This window comes from Rattus norvegicus, chromosome Y (genome assembly GCF_036323735.1).
Source record: "Rattus norvegicus strain BN/NHsdMcwi chromosome Y, GRCr8, whole genome shotgun sequence".
NCBI classification, from domain to species: Eukaryota; Metazoa; Chordata; class Mammalia; order Rodentia; family Muridae; genus Rattus; species Rattus norvegicus.
Window position 1 is genome coordinate 40,036,716 of NC_086040.1, and position 12,451 is coordinate 40,049,166.

The window sequence follows — 12,451 nt, forward strand, 5'->3', positions numbered from 1 at the left end:
CCTTGAAGTGGGAGACAAACTGTGGAGGACAAGGCCTCTCTTTCCAATGTTGCCCAAAAGGCCATCCTCAGGCACATATTCATTTTAAGCCACTGGTCAGTCCATGTACTTTTTTTGTATGTTGGGCTAGTACGAGAAAGCTCTGGTTCATTGGAATTGTTTTTCGTATGGATTTGAAAACACCCTCAGCTCCTCTATCCTTTTTCAACATTTACCAACAAGAGGTCTGTATTCAGTTCACTGGTTTACTACTAGCATTCAATTATGTATTTGACATGCTATATCTGTGTCTCTCAAGAAATATTCATATCTGGATCCTGGAAGAATGCACTTCTTACCTTTGTAAATCTTATCTAGTTTTTTTGACTGATGTATACATATATACTTTTGATGGTTCCAACACCTAAGTGTTTAAGTGGAATGTTAAAATGGATTCTGCCCAACTATGTCAAGAACATAGAACTCACAAATGACCATTTCAAAAATACTCCTTCCTGTTTTTATAAACTTATTTAAGTAAATGTTTTACTGGTCCTCAAGCCATTCTTCTCCCTGCCCATCATCTGGTATCTTATGTTTGTCTTTAAGATAGAATCATGTTAAAACCTCCTAAAACCTCAAATCTGGCCATAGGAATTCTGGAAGCTAAATAGTGTAGAACTGATATCAAATTGGACAAGAAACCAAATCCAATTACATGTTGTTCTTTGCTTTACTGATGTCTGGTAATTTTTTGAAAAAATAAGGATTTGGGAGTTTACCATTTGAAGTAGGTACACCATATTTACAATGTTATACTCACTGTATACCTGGGCCCCCTTTGTGACCAAAATCATTGCAGAGAATGGAATTGGAAAACAAAGTTTTTGTGTACACATTGAGGAATATTTACAAAGTCCCTTGTCATGCCCAACCTCGACTAACAAGACATGACCAACGAAGATCTTCTTCAAGCAGTTTTACTCAGGACCCTTGATACAATCTTCAGATCCCAGGGAATCCCCGGAGCACACTTAAATAGCTAGTGCTGGCCAATCCTAGCAAGCAATGTGGGTCAATCAGATAGGCTGTCACTATGCAGAAGCTAGTAGGCCAGGCAGGCATAGACAAATAAGGACTTGCTTACTACAAGGATAGTGCACCATTGGGAGGGTGGAAGGCGGAAACCAGTGCCATCTTTGAGGTCCACCACGTCACAGTGGCCTAGAATTCCCCCTTTTTGTTTAATTAATGAAGCGGGCAAAGGCACCACTGATCGTGGTGACCCCCACCCATCCCCCTGTCTTAGGATCATCTGTTCATTAAACCAGTCTTAGTACACCTCATCTCCCACAAGTTTCCATGCCATAGATAGAAGGTAGGTTGCCCATCACTGGGCAGGGTCACTCACACATACTCAGGCATGAGGTACAACAAGGTCTTCTGAGTGACCATAAGAGAGGCTTGAGGGGACTGTCCTGCTTCAATGGCTGCAAATACCTGTACCACCATAACTGTGCCGCCTCTGAACAAACCTCATTCTACATAGACACCACTGGCACACTAGGGAGACTAGCAGCAAGAGTCCAGCTAGGGTTCCCATACCCACCCACTCCCTCAGATGATTCATAGCAGCAGCAGTCCAAGATGACAATCCCGCAGCCAGTCTAGCATCTGGACATGTGGAGTTCATCTTCAGGATGGCTACATGTAGCTGATCCATTAAGGAATCAAATTCTCCTGGCCAATTGCCTAGAAGATAACTTGACAACTGTTTAACCAAATTAGAAGAGTGGGCTTAAAGTCATGACGTATTGTCATGAGTCTCGGGAACACCGATAGTATCCCCCACCGGGGCTCTGTTTGGACCAGCATTTGGGTCACACCGAGAAGTGTCAGCAACAGCAGGATCATCATTCTTGTAGCACCTCCTTGTCAATCTTTCAGGGACCCACAACGGATCTTGCCGATCCTGAGGAAACACACAAACAGACACTCTTGCCCATGCCAACACGGGATCTGGTCCATGCTATAAGCCAATGATCACATCTTTCCATTTCACATAACTTTCAACGTGCCCGCCCGACACTGATGTCGGTCAGCGGCAGAAAGGCCGTCATCAACCAAAATTAAAAAAAAAAAATAAGAGTAAAAGTGTCTAAGGATATCTGTTCCTTGGGGATTCTACCATGGCCTAATCCCCCTTTTTGTTTAATTACGCATTCCTTCAAGGTACAATGTACTTGCTCAACACCACCTTGACGTTGGGGATTATAAGGCAGGTCATGGCACATCCATCCATTTATAAAAGAATTTGAAAGATTTGGCAGTTTATTCTGGGCCATTATCTGTTTTTAAATGTTGAGGCTTTCCCCAAGCAGCCCAGGATTATAGGCAGAGTCCAACATTTCGTGCATTTTCTCCACTCATAAGGGTAGCATGAATGACACCTCAACAAATATCCACAGAATCATGAATGTATTTTAGAGTCCCAAATCCAGATATGTGAGTTACATCCATTTGCCAAAACTTTAGGGGCAAGAGGCCTCTAGGATTAATCCCTACACTAGGGGGATGGTGAAAAGTGATACACTGTTGACATCCTAAAACTATCTGTACAGCATCTTCTCAGGACAGATGAAACTTCTGCTCTAAGGTCTTCGTAGGAACATTAAATTGTTTATGAAACTGTTGGGCTTGATCCAATGATGAGCTAAAGAATATGAACTCCATGAGGGTACATCTATCCACAAGATCATTTCACTAACTGAGAGGAATAGGCAAAGCTTTATGAGCTCTAATATTTTGGACAAAAAACTTGTGACCTCTTTCTCAGATCAATACCTGAAGTTCCCACAGCAGCTGGCATAACGTGCTCCTAATTTTAATAGGGCCATCCACTTCTAATATTTTAACTGCATTATGAAGTATCATGAATCAGAGAGCAAATTAAAGGCAAAAGAACACTTTTTATACACTTCCTGCACAATCTTGAGTTCAATTATTTGTGGAGAGCTGGGTTGATATTGACACAAAATTGGCTCTTGATGGTTAATCACATAAGCTCCACAGCCATTTTTGGATCCAACTGTAAAAATGTTTGGCGCCCCCTGTATAGGAACACTGAAAGATCACGGGATTTTATTTAAAGAAGGATAGCAAAGAGTGTTAATGGATAATGATTATCTATCTCTCCATGGAATCTACAGCATAATATAGACCAATCATCCACAGTGCCACACAAGATCTTCATCTGCTGACCTGAATAGGGCACAATGATTGAGGATGGCGAAACACCAAATTATTGTATGCACTGTTGGATCCCATTCAGGGCTAATCATGCAACTGCTGAAGGATAATTTTCTACTGTTCTGGCTGGAGAAGCATTGGGATAAACCCAAAGCAGAGGGCCATCTTGCCACAACAACCCTGTGGGCTGCATGTAGGTGCCTAGAATGCATAGCACAATGTCTGTCCCCTCCTTTCATCGATGTAAAATTGTGCCTTGTAATCCTTTTTCAACCTTCTTTAAAGCTTCCCTTGCTTCATCTCTCAATTCTCCTACTCAATTGTGTAGGAGAATCACATAAGAAGAAAAAAAAAAAAAAAAAAAAAAAGCAGCCGCCACAAATACATAAGAGCACCAGTGGAAGGGGAAGACCTTGGTCCTGACAAGACAGAAGTCCCCATAAAAGGGGATTGTTTTGAGGAGGCACAAATGGGGGAGGAAGGGGAGCTAACACTCATATAGAAGGGGATGTGTAAGGGATTCGGGGATGTTGGCCCAGAAACTGGGAAAGGGAGTAACAATTGAAATGTTATAAAACAAAATAACCAAGTTAATAAATATGGAGAAAAAAATAAATTTTCAACATGTTTAGTCATAAGGAAAATGCAAATCAAAACAACCCTGACATTCCACCACACACCAGTCTGAATGGATACAAAAAAAAAAATCTTAGGTAACTGCAGATTCTGTCAAGGATGTGGAGACAAAAAAGAACACTCCTCCATTGCTGGTGGGATTGCAGACTGGTAAAAAACATTCTGTGATTCTGTCTGAGAGCTTCTTTAGAAAACTGGACATTGCACTATCTATGTACCCAATTAAATCTCCCATGTGCATATACCCAAAACATTCTCCAACATACAACAAAGACAAATGCTCCACTACATTCACAGAATAAGCTGGAAAGTACCCAGATGCCCTTCAAGAGAGGAATAGATACAGAAAATGTGATACATCTACATAATGGAATACTATTCAACAATCAAATATAACATCATATAATTCATAGGAAAGTGGGTGGAACTAGAGAATATCAACCTGAGTGAGGTACGACAATCACAGAAAAAACACACATGGTATGCAGTCAATGATAAGTGGATAGTAACCCAAATGCTCGAATTACACAAGATGCACAGACCACAGGAATCTCAAGAAGGATGAGCAAAATGCGGATGCTTCACTCATTCTTTAATAGGGGAACGACAATACCCATAGTAGGGCATAGGGTGGCAAAGTTTAGAGAATGAAGGAACAATAATTGAGAGACTGCCCCACATGGGTCCCATACATTTACAGCCACCAAACTAGATAAGATGGATGAAGCAGCAGAGAAGTGCAGGGCAACAGGAATCGGATGTAGATATCTACTGAGAGAAAAAGTCAGAGTATGGTAAATACTTAGGCAAATGCCAGCAGCAAAGCACTGAACTGAGAAAGGAATCCTGGCTGAAGAAATCAGAGCAAGGCCAGAAAGAGCTGAAGGGGCTTGAGACACCATATGAAAAGAAAATGCCAACCTACCAGAGCTTCCAGAGACTAAGCTACTACCCAAGGACTTTACATGAACTAACCCTGGTCTCCAAAATCATAGATATCACTGAATGCCTAGTAGGGACACCAGTGGAAGGGGAAGTCTTTGGTCCTCCCAAGACTGAACCCCCAGTGAATGGCATTGTTGAGAGTAGGACAGTAATGTGGGGGTGGATCGGGAGAGGAACACACCTATAGAAGGGGAGGGGGAGGTGCTAGGGAGATGTTAGCCTGGAAACCTGGAAAGGGAATAACATTTGAAATGTAAATAAGAAATACCCAACTTAATAAAGATGGAAGAAAAAAAGACACTCTCTCTGGAAGAGTAGAATGTATGATTTTCCATTCAGGATCTGTGTGAAGAATTGTGGACACCTATGCAAATGTGGAATAACCCTAGAGAACATTGGAAACATTTGGTTATTTCTGGATACTCCTGTGTTGGTAGGAACATCTTGGGGAAAATTGGGAGATCCAAGTTCTCCATGTCTAGATAGGGAAGGATGTTGGGAACCTGGAATTTGTGGGGAAAGTACCTGTCCCAGTTTGTCAGTAGAAGATTCAGCAGAAGGTGGCCCAGGCAGAGTGTGATATTTGAGTCTTTCACTGTTCTCTCCAGTACAGTGTTTTGTAGATGTTACAGGCACTCTGGCTACCAACTTGTCAAAGTCCATATGTTCTTCAAACCTAGTAGACATAACCCGCTTTTTTTTTTCATCTTCCCAAAAATGGGCACTAAAGATGAGGCCACTCTTTTAGGTAGCAGGCTGTAAACCAGATGTTCTGGTAACCCTGGTCAGTGGGTTACGCAGTGATCTGCTATCCTTGGTCAGCGGATTACTCATGCCCTCAGGAAACATCAGAGGAAGTGGAACTGTCCATTTCTTGTTTTCCGTCAGTTCCCTTCTCGGGTCTTGGACCCCCTTATTGACTGAAGCCTTTATATGATCTTTGAGTTCCTGTAGCTTTTCTGTACCACGAACATCAGGTTTTCTGAATCTCTGGTCTTCATAGGGTTTTGGGCATCTGAACATGTGCCAAGTCCGTCTAAGTAGTCCCGGAGTTGCAAAGTCGCTCGGGTCTCTGCTGTTCAAGTGCTTCCCCCGTTGGGGTAGGATGATGTAATCTGGTTGGGGGACACTGAATGTCCCCCGCGGCAGAGACTGGGAACCCTTCAAGTGCTTCCCCCATTGGAGTCCGGTGTTATAATCCACTTGGGGGACACTGAAGGGGTTCCCAGGCCATGGGGGCTGGGAAATCGGCGGTGCAAGGTCAGAGGGTAAAATCCGGGATGAAGCTTTTGGCCTCTCTCCACACATCTGGCCGTTTAGTCGTTAATTGAACAAGAAATGGCGAATGGGCTACTACTCATGAAGGGGCAGTGAATGTACTTGGTAGTGGTGAGTCATGGTGAGCATCAGTTGAGCTGTATCATTTGAGTATGGCTCTCTCCCCGAGAAATGTGGACAAGTCTGGAAGGCAAAACAGGGCAAACTCGAGTAACCATTGATTTCAGTAACAACCGAGAGGGGCTGTCCTCGACTCTGCCCGAGCCATTCGCGAGGTCTGCACGGGGCAATGACGAGGTCTGCACGGGGCAGTCGCGAGGTTTGCACGGGGCAGTGACGAGGTCTGCAGGGGGCAGTTGCGAGGTCTGCACGGGACAGTAGCGAGGTTTGCATGGGGCAGTCGCGAGGTCTGCACAGGGCAGTCTCGAGGTTTGCACGTGACAGTCGAGAGGTTTGCACAGGGCAGTGACGAGATCTGCACGGGACAGTAGCGAGGTTTGCATGGGGCAGTCGCGAGGTCTGCACAGGGCAGTCCCGAGGTTTGCACGGGGCAGTCGCGAGGTCTGCACGAGGCAGTCGCGAGGTGTGCACGGGACACTCGTGAGGTCTGCACCGGACAGTCAAGAGCTGCCTCACTTTACAGTTCAGCTTGTAGTAGTGGGCGATCATCCAAGCTTTCTGAATGAGGAGGAACCCTGTCGACTCTCTTCCTTTGAGTCCAGAGTACTACCTGCTCTTGTGCCCACTGTCAGGAGCCAAGACAAGGGATTCTGGAAGGAGCAACATGAATGGAAAGGGCAAGGTGTGCTTAGGACACTGTGCGGTCAAGCGACTCAGTGTAGATCCCTCTAACCAGAGGTCATCAGTGGTGCAGTGATGTGTCTTGGAGCCTCATAACCGAAAGGGAAAGACTGATCCAGACCCTTGCTCCTCAGAGACTGCAGGGACTAGAAAATCACTGGTGGACTGTGTTAGGGAATGAACATGTGATAGGATTTGAATAGAGCATAGAGTGCATGGGATTGATATTCCATGTGACTTCCAGGTGTTACTGTGATGCTTCTGCCTTGATGTCTCACTCACTATTTTTTCTTGTCCTAAAGCTCTTAATATTCTTTCCATGATGATATTTTTGAAATATTGAGTATGCTACACAATGGAATGTATTTCCTTTAGTCACGTATATTGATATTCTAAATGTCTCTTTTTTTTTTATTAACTTGAGTATTTCTTATATACATTTCAAGTGTTATTCCCTTTCCCGGTTTCCGGGCAAACATCCCCCTCCCCCCTCCCCTTCCTTATGGGTGTCCCCCTCCCAACCCTCCCCCCATTGCTGCCCTCCCCCCATAGTCTAATTCACTAGGGGTTCAGTCTTAGCAGGACCCAGGGCTTCCCCTTCCACTGGTGCTCTTACTAGGATATTCATTGCTACCTATGGGGTCAGAGTCCAGGGTCAGTCCATGTATAGTATTTAGGTAGTGGCTTAGTCCCTGGAAGGTCTGGTTGCTTGACATTGTTGTACTTTTGGGGTCTCGAGCCCCTTCAAGCTCTTCCAGTTCTTTCTCTGATTCCTTCAACGGGGGACCTATTCTCAGTTCAGTGGTTTGCTGCTTGCATTTGCCTCTGTATTTGCTGTATTCTGGCTGTGTCTCTCAGGAGCGATCTACATCCGGCTCCTGTCGGTCTGCACTTCTTTGCTTCATCCATCTAGTCCAATTGGGTGGCTGTATATGTATGGGCCACATGTGGGGCAGACTCTAAATGGGTGTTCCTTCAGTCTCTGTTTTAATCTTTGCCTCTCCCTTCCCAGCCAAGGGTATTCTTTTTCCTCATTTAAAGGAGGAGTGAAGCATTCACATTTTGATCATCCGTCTTGAGTTTCGTTTGTTCTAGGGATCTAGGGTAATTCAAGCATTTGGGCTAATAGCCACTTATCAATGAGTGCATACCATGTATGTCTTTCTGTGATTGGGTTAGCTCACTCAGGATGATATTTTCCAGTTCCAACCTTTTGCCTAAGAATTTCATAAACTCGTTGTTTTTGATAGCTGAGTAATATTCCACTGGGTAGATGTACCACATTTTCTGTATCCATTCCTCTGTTGAAGGGCATCTGGGTTCTTTCCATTTTCTGGCTATTATAAATAAGGCTGCGATGAACATAGTGGAGCACATGTCTCTTTTATATGTTGAGGCATCTTTTGGGTATATGCCCAAGAGAGATATAGCTGGATCCTCAGGCAGTTCAATGTCCAATTTTCTGAGGATCCTCCAGACTGATTTCCAGAATGGTTGTACCAGTCTGCAATCCCACCAACAATGGAGGAGTGTTCCTCTTTCTCCACATCCTCGCCAGCATCTGCTGTCACCTGAGTTTTTGATCTTAGCCATTCTCACTGGTGTGAGGTGAAATCTCAGGGTTGTTTTGATTTGCATTTCCCTTATGACTAAAGATGTTGAAAATTTCTTTAGGTGTTTTTCAGCCATTCGGCATTCCTCAGCTGTGAATTCTATGTTTAGCTCTGAACCCCATTTTTTAATAGGGTTATTTGTTTCCCTGCGGTCTAACTTCTTGAGTTCTTTGTATATTTTGGATATAAGGCCTCTATCTGTTGTAGGATTGGTAAAGATCTTTTCCCAATCTGTTGGTTGCCGTTTTGTCCTAACCACAGTGTCCTTTGCCTTACAGAAGCTTTGCAGTTTTATGAGATCCCATTTGTCGATTCTTGATCTTAGAGCATAAGCCATTGGTGTTTTGTTCAGGAAATTTTTTCCAGTGCCCATGTGTTCCAGATGCTTCCCTAGTTTTTCTTCTATTAGTTTGAGTGTGTCTGGTTTGATGTGGAGGTCCTTGATCCACTTGGACTTAAGCTTTGTACAGGGTGATAAGCATGGATCAATCTGCATTCTTCTACATGTTGCCCTCCAGTTGAACCAGCACCATTTGCTGAAAATGCTATCTTTTTTCCATTTGATCTTTTGGCTCCTTTGTCAAAAATCAAGTGACCATAGGTGTGTGGGTTCATTTCTGGGTCTTCAATTCTATTCCATTGGTCTATCTGTCTGTCTCTGTACCAATACCATGCAGTTTTTATCACTATTGCTCTGTAATACTGCTTGAGTTCAGGGATAGTGATTCCCCCTGAAGTCCTTTTATTGTTGAGGATAGCTTTAGCTATCCTGGGTTTTTTGTTATTCCAGATGAATTTGCAAATGGTTCTGTCTAACTCTTTGCAGAATTGGATTGGTATTTTGATGGGGATTGCATTGAATCTGTAGATTGCTTTTGGTAAAATGGCCATTTTTACTATATTAATCCTGCCAATCCATGAGCATGGGAGATCTTTCCATCTTCTGAGGTCTTCTTCAATTTCTTTCCTCAGTATTTTGAAGTTCTTATTGTACAGATCTTTTACTTGCTTGGTTAAAGTCACACCGAGGTACTTTATATTATTTGGGTCTATTATGAAGGGTGTCATTTCCCTAATTTCTTTCTCGGCTTGTTCCTCTTTTGTATAGAGGAAGGCAACTGATTTATTTGAGTTAATTTTATACCCAGCCACTTTGCTGAAGTTGTTTATCAGCTTTAGTAGTTCTCTGGTGGAACTTTTGGGATCACTTAAATATACTATCATGTCATCTGCAAATAGTGATATTTTGACCTCTTCTTTTCCGATCTGTATCCCCTTGATCTCCTTTTGTTGTCTGATTGCTCTGGCTAGAACTTCAAGAACTATATTGAATAAGTAGGGAGAGCGTGGGCAGCCTTGTCTAGTCCCTGATTTTAGTGGGATTGCTTCAAGTTTCTCTCCATTTAGTTTAATGTTAGCAACTGGTTTGCTGTATATGGCTTTTACTATGTTTAGGTATGGGCCTTGAATTCCTATTCTTTCCAGGACTTTTATCATGAAGGGGTGTTGAATTTTGTCAAATGCTTTCTCAGCATCTAGTGAAATAATCATGTGGTTCTCTTCTTTCAGTTTGTTTATATAATGGATCACGTTGATGGTTTTCCGTATATTAAACCATCCCTGCATGCCTGGGATGAAGCCTACTTGATCATGGTGGATGATTGTTTTGATGTGCTCTTGAATTCGGTTTGCCAGAATTTTATTGAGTATTTTTGCATCGATATTCATAAGGGAAATTGGTCTGAAGTTCTCTTTCTTTGTTGTGTCTTTGTGTGGTTTAGGTATAAGAGTAATTGTGGCTTCATAGAAGGAATTCGGTAGGGCTCCATCTGTTTCAATTTTGTGGAATAGTTTGGATAATATTGGTATGAGGTCTTCTATGAAGTTTTGATAGAATTCTGCACTAAACCTGTCTGGACCTGGGCTCTTTTTGGTTGGGAGACCTTTAATGACTGCTTCTATTTCCTTAGGAGTTATGGGGTTGTTTAACTGGCTTATCTGTTCCTGATTTAACTTCGATACCTGGTATCTGTCTAGGAAATTGTCCATTTCCTGAAGATTTTCAAGTTTTGTTGAATATAGGTTTTTATAGTAAGATCTGATGATTTTTTGAATTTCCTCTGAATCTGTAGTTATGTCTCCCTTTTCATTTCTGATTTTGTTAATTTGGACGCACTCTCTGTGTCCTCTCGTTAGTCTGGCTAGGGGTTTATCTATCTTGTTGATTTTCTCAAAGAACCAACTATTGGTTCTGTTGATTCTTTCTATGGTCCTTTTTGTTTCTACTTGGTTGATTTCAGCTCTGAGTTTGATTATTTCCTGCTTCTACTCCTCCTGGGTGTATTTGCTTCTTTTTGTTCTAGAGCTTTTAGGTGTGCTGTCAAGCTGCTGACATATGCTCATTCTTGTTTCTTTCTGCAGGCACTCAGCGCTATGAGTTTTCCTCTTAGCACAGCTTTCATTGTGTCCCATAAGTTTGGGTATGTTGTACCTTCATTTTCATTAAATTCTAAAAAGTTTTTAATTTCTTTCTTTATTTCTTCCGTGACCAGGTTATCATTGAGTAGAGCATTGTTCAATTTCCAAGTATATGTGGGCATTCTTCCTTGATTTTTATTGAAGACCAGTTTTAGGCCGTGGTGGTCCGATAGCACGCATGGGATTATTTCTATCTTTCTGTACTTGTTGAGGCCCGTTTTTTTGACCAATTATATGGTCAATTTTGGAGAAAGTACCATGAGGAGCTGAGAAGAAGGTATATCCTTTTGCTTTAGGATAGAATGTTCTATAAATATCCATTAAGTCCATTTGGCTCATGACTTCTCTTAGTCTGTTGACATCACTGTTTAATTTCTGTTTCCATGATCTGTCCATTGATGAGAGTGGTGTGTTGAAAACTCCCACTATTATTGTGTGAAGTGCAATGTGTGCTTTGAGCTTTAGTAAGGTTTCTTTTACGTATGTAGGTGCCCTTGTATTTGGGGCATAGATATTTAGGATTGAGAGTTCATCTTGGTGGATTTTTCCTTTGATGAATATGAAGTGTCCTTCCTTATCTTTTTTGATGACTTTTAGTTGAAAATTGATTTTATTTGATATTAGAATGGCTACTCCAGCTTGCTTCTTCTGACCATTTGCTTGGAAAGTTGTTTTCCAGCCTTTCACTCTGAGGTAGTGTCTGTCTTTGTCTCTGAGGTGTGTTTCCTGTAGGCAGCAGAATGCAGGGTCTTCGTTGTGTATCCAGTTTGTTAATCTATGTCTTTTTATTGGGGAGTTGAGGCCATTGATGTTGAGAGATATTAAGGAATTGTGATTATTGCTTCCCGTTATATTCATATTTGGATGTGAGGTTATGTTTGTATGCTTTCATTCTCTTTGTTTTGTTGCCAAGACGATTAGTTTCTTGCTTCTTCTAGGGTATAGCTTGCCTCCTCATGTTGGGCTTTACCATTTATTATCCTTTGTAGTGCTGGATTTGTGGAAAGATATTGTGTAAATTTGGTTTTGTCATGGAATATCTTGGTTTCTCCATCAATGTTAATTGAGAGTTTTGCTGGATACAGTAACCTGGCCTGGCATTTGTGTTCTCTTAGGGTCTGTATAACATCAGTCCAGGATCTTCTGGCCTTCATAGTTTCTGGCGAAAAATCTGGTGTGATTCTGATAGGTCTGCCTTTATATGTTACTTGACCTTTTTCCCTTACTGCTTTTAATATTCTTTCTTTATTTTGTGCGTTTGGTGTTTTGACAATTATGTGACGGGAGGTGTTTCTTTTCTGGTCCAATCTATTTGGAGTTCTGTAGGCTTCTTGTATGTCTATGGGTATCTCTTTTTTTAGGTTAGGGAAGTTTTCTTCTATGATTTTGTTGAAGATATTTACTGGTCCTTTGAGCTGGAAGTCTTCACTCTCTTCTATACCTATTATCCTTAGGTTTGATCTTCTCATTGA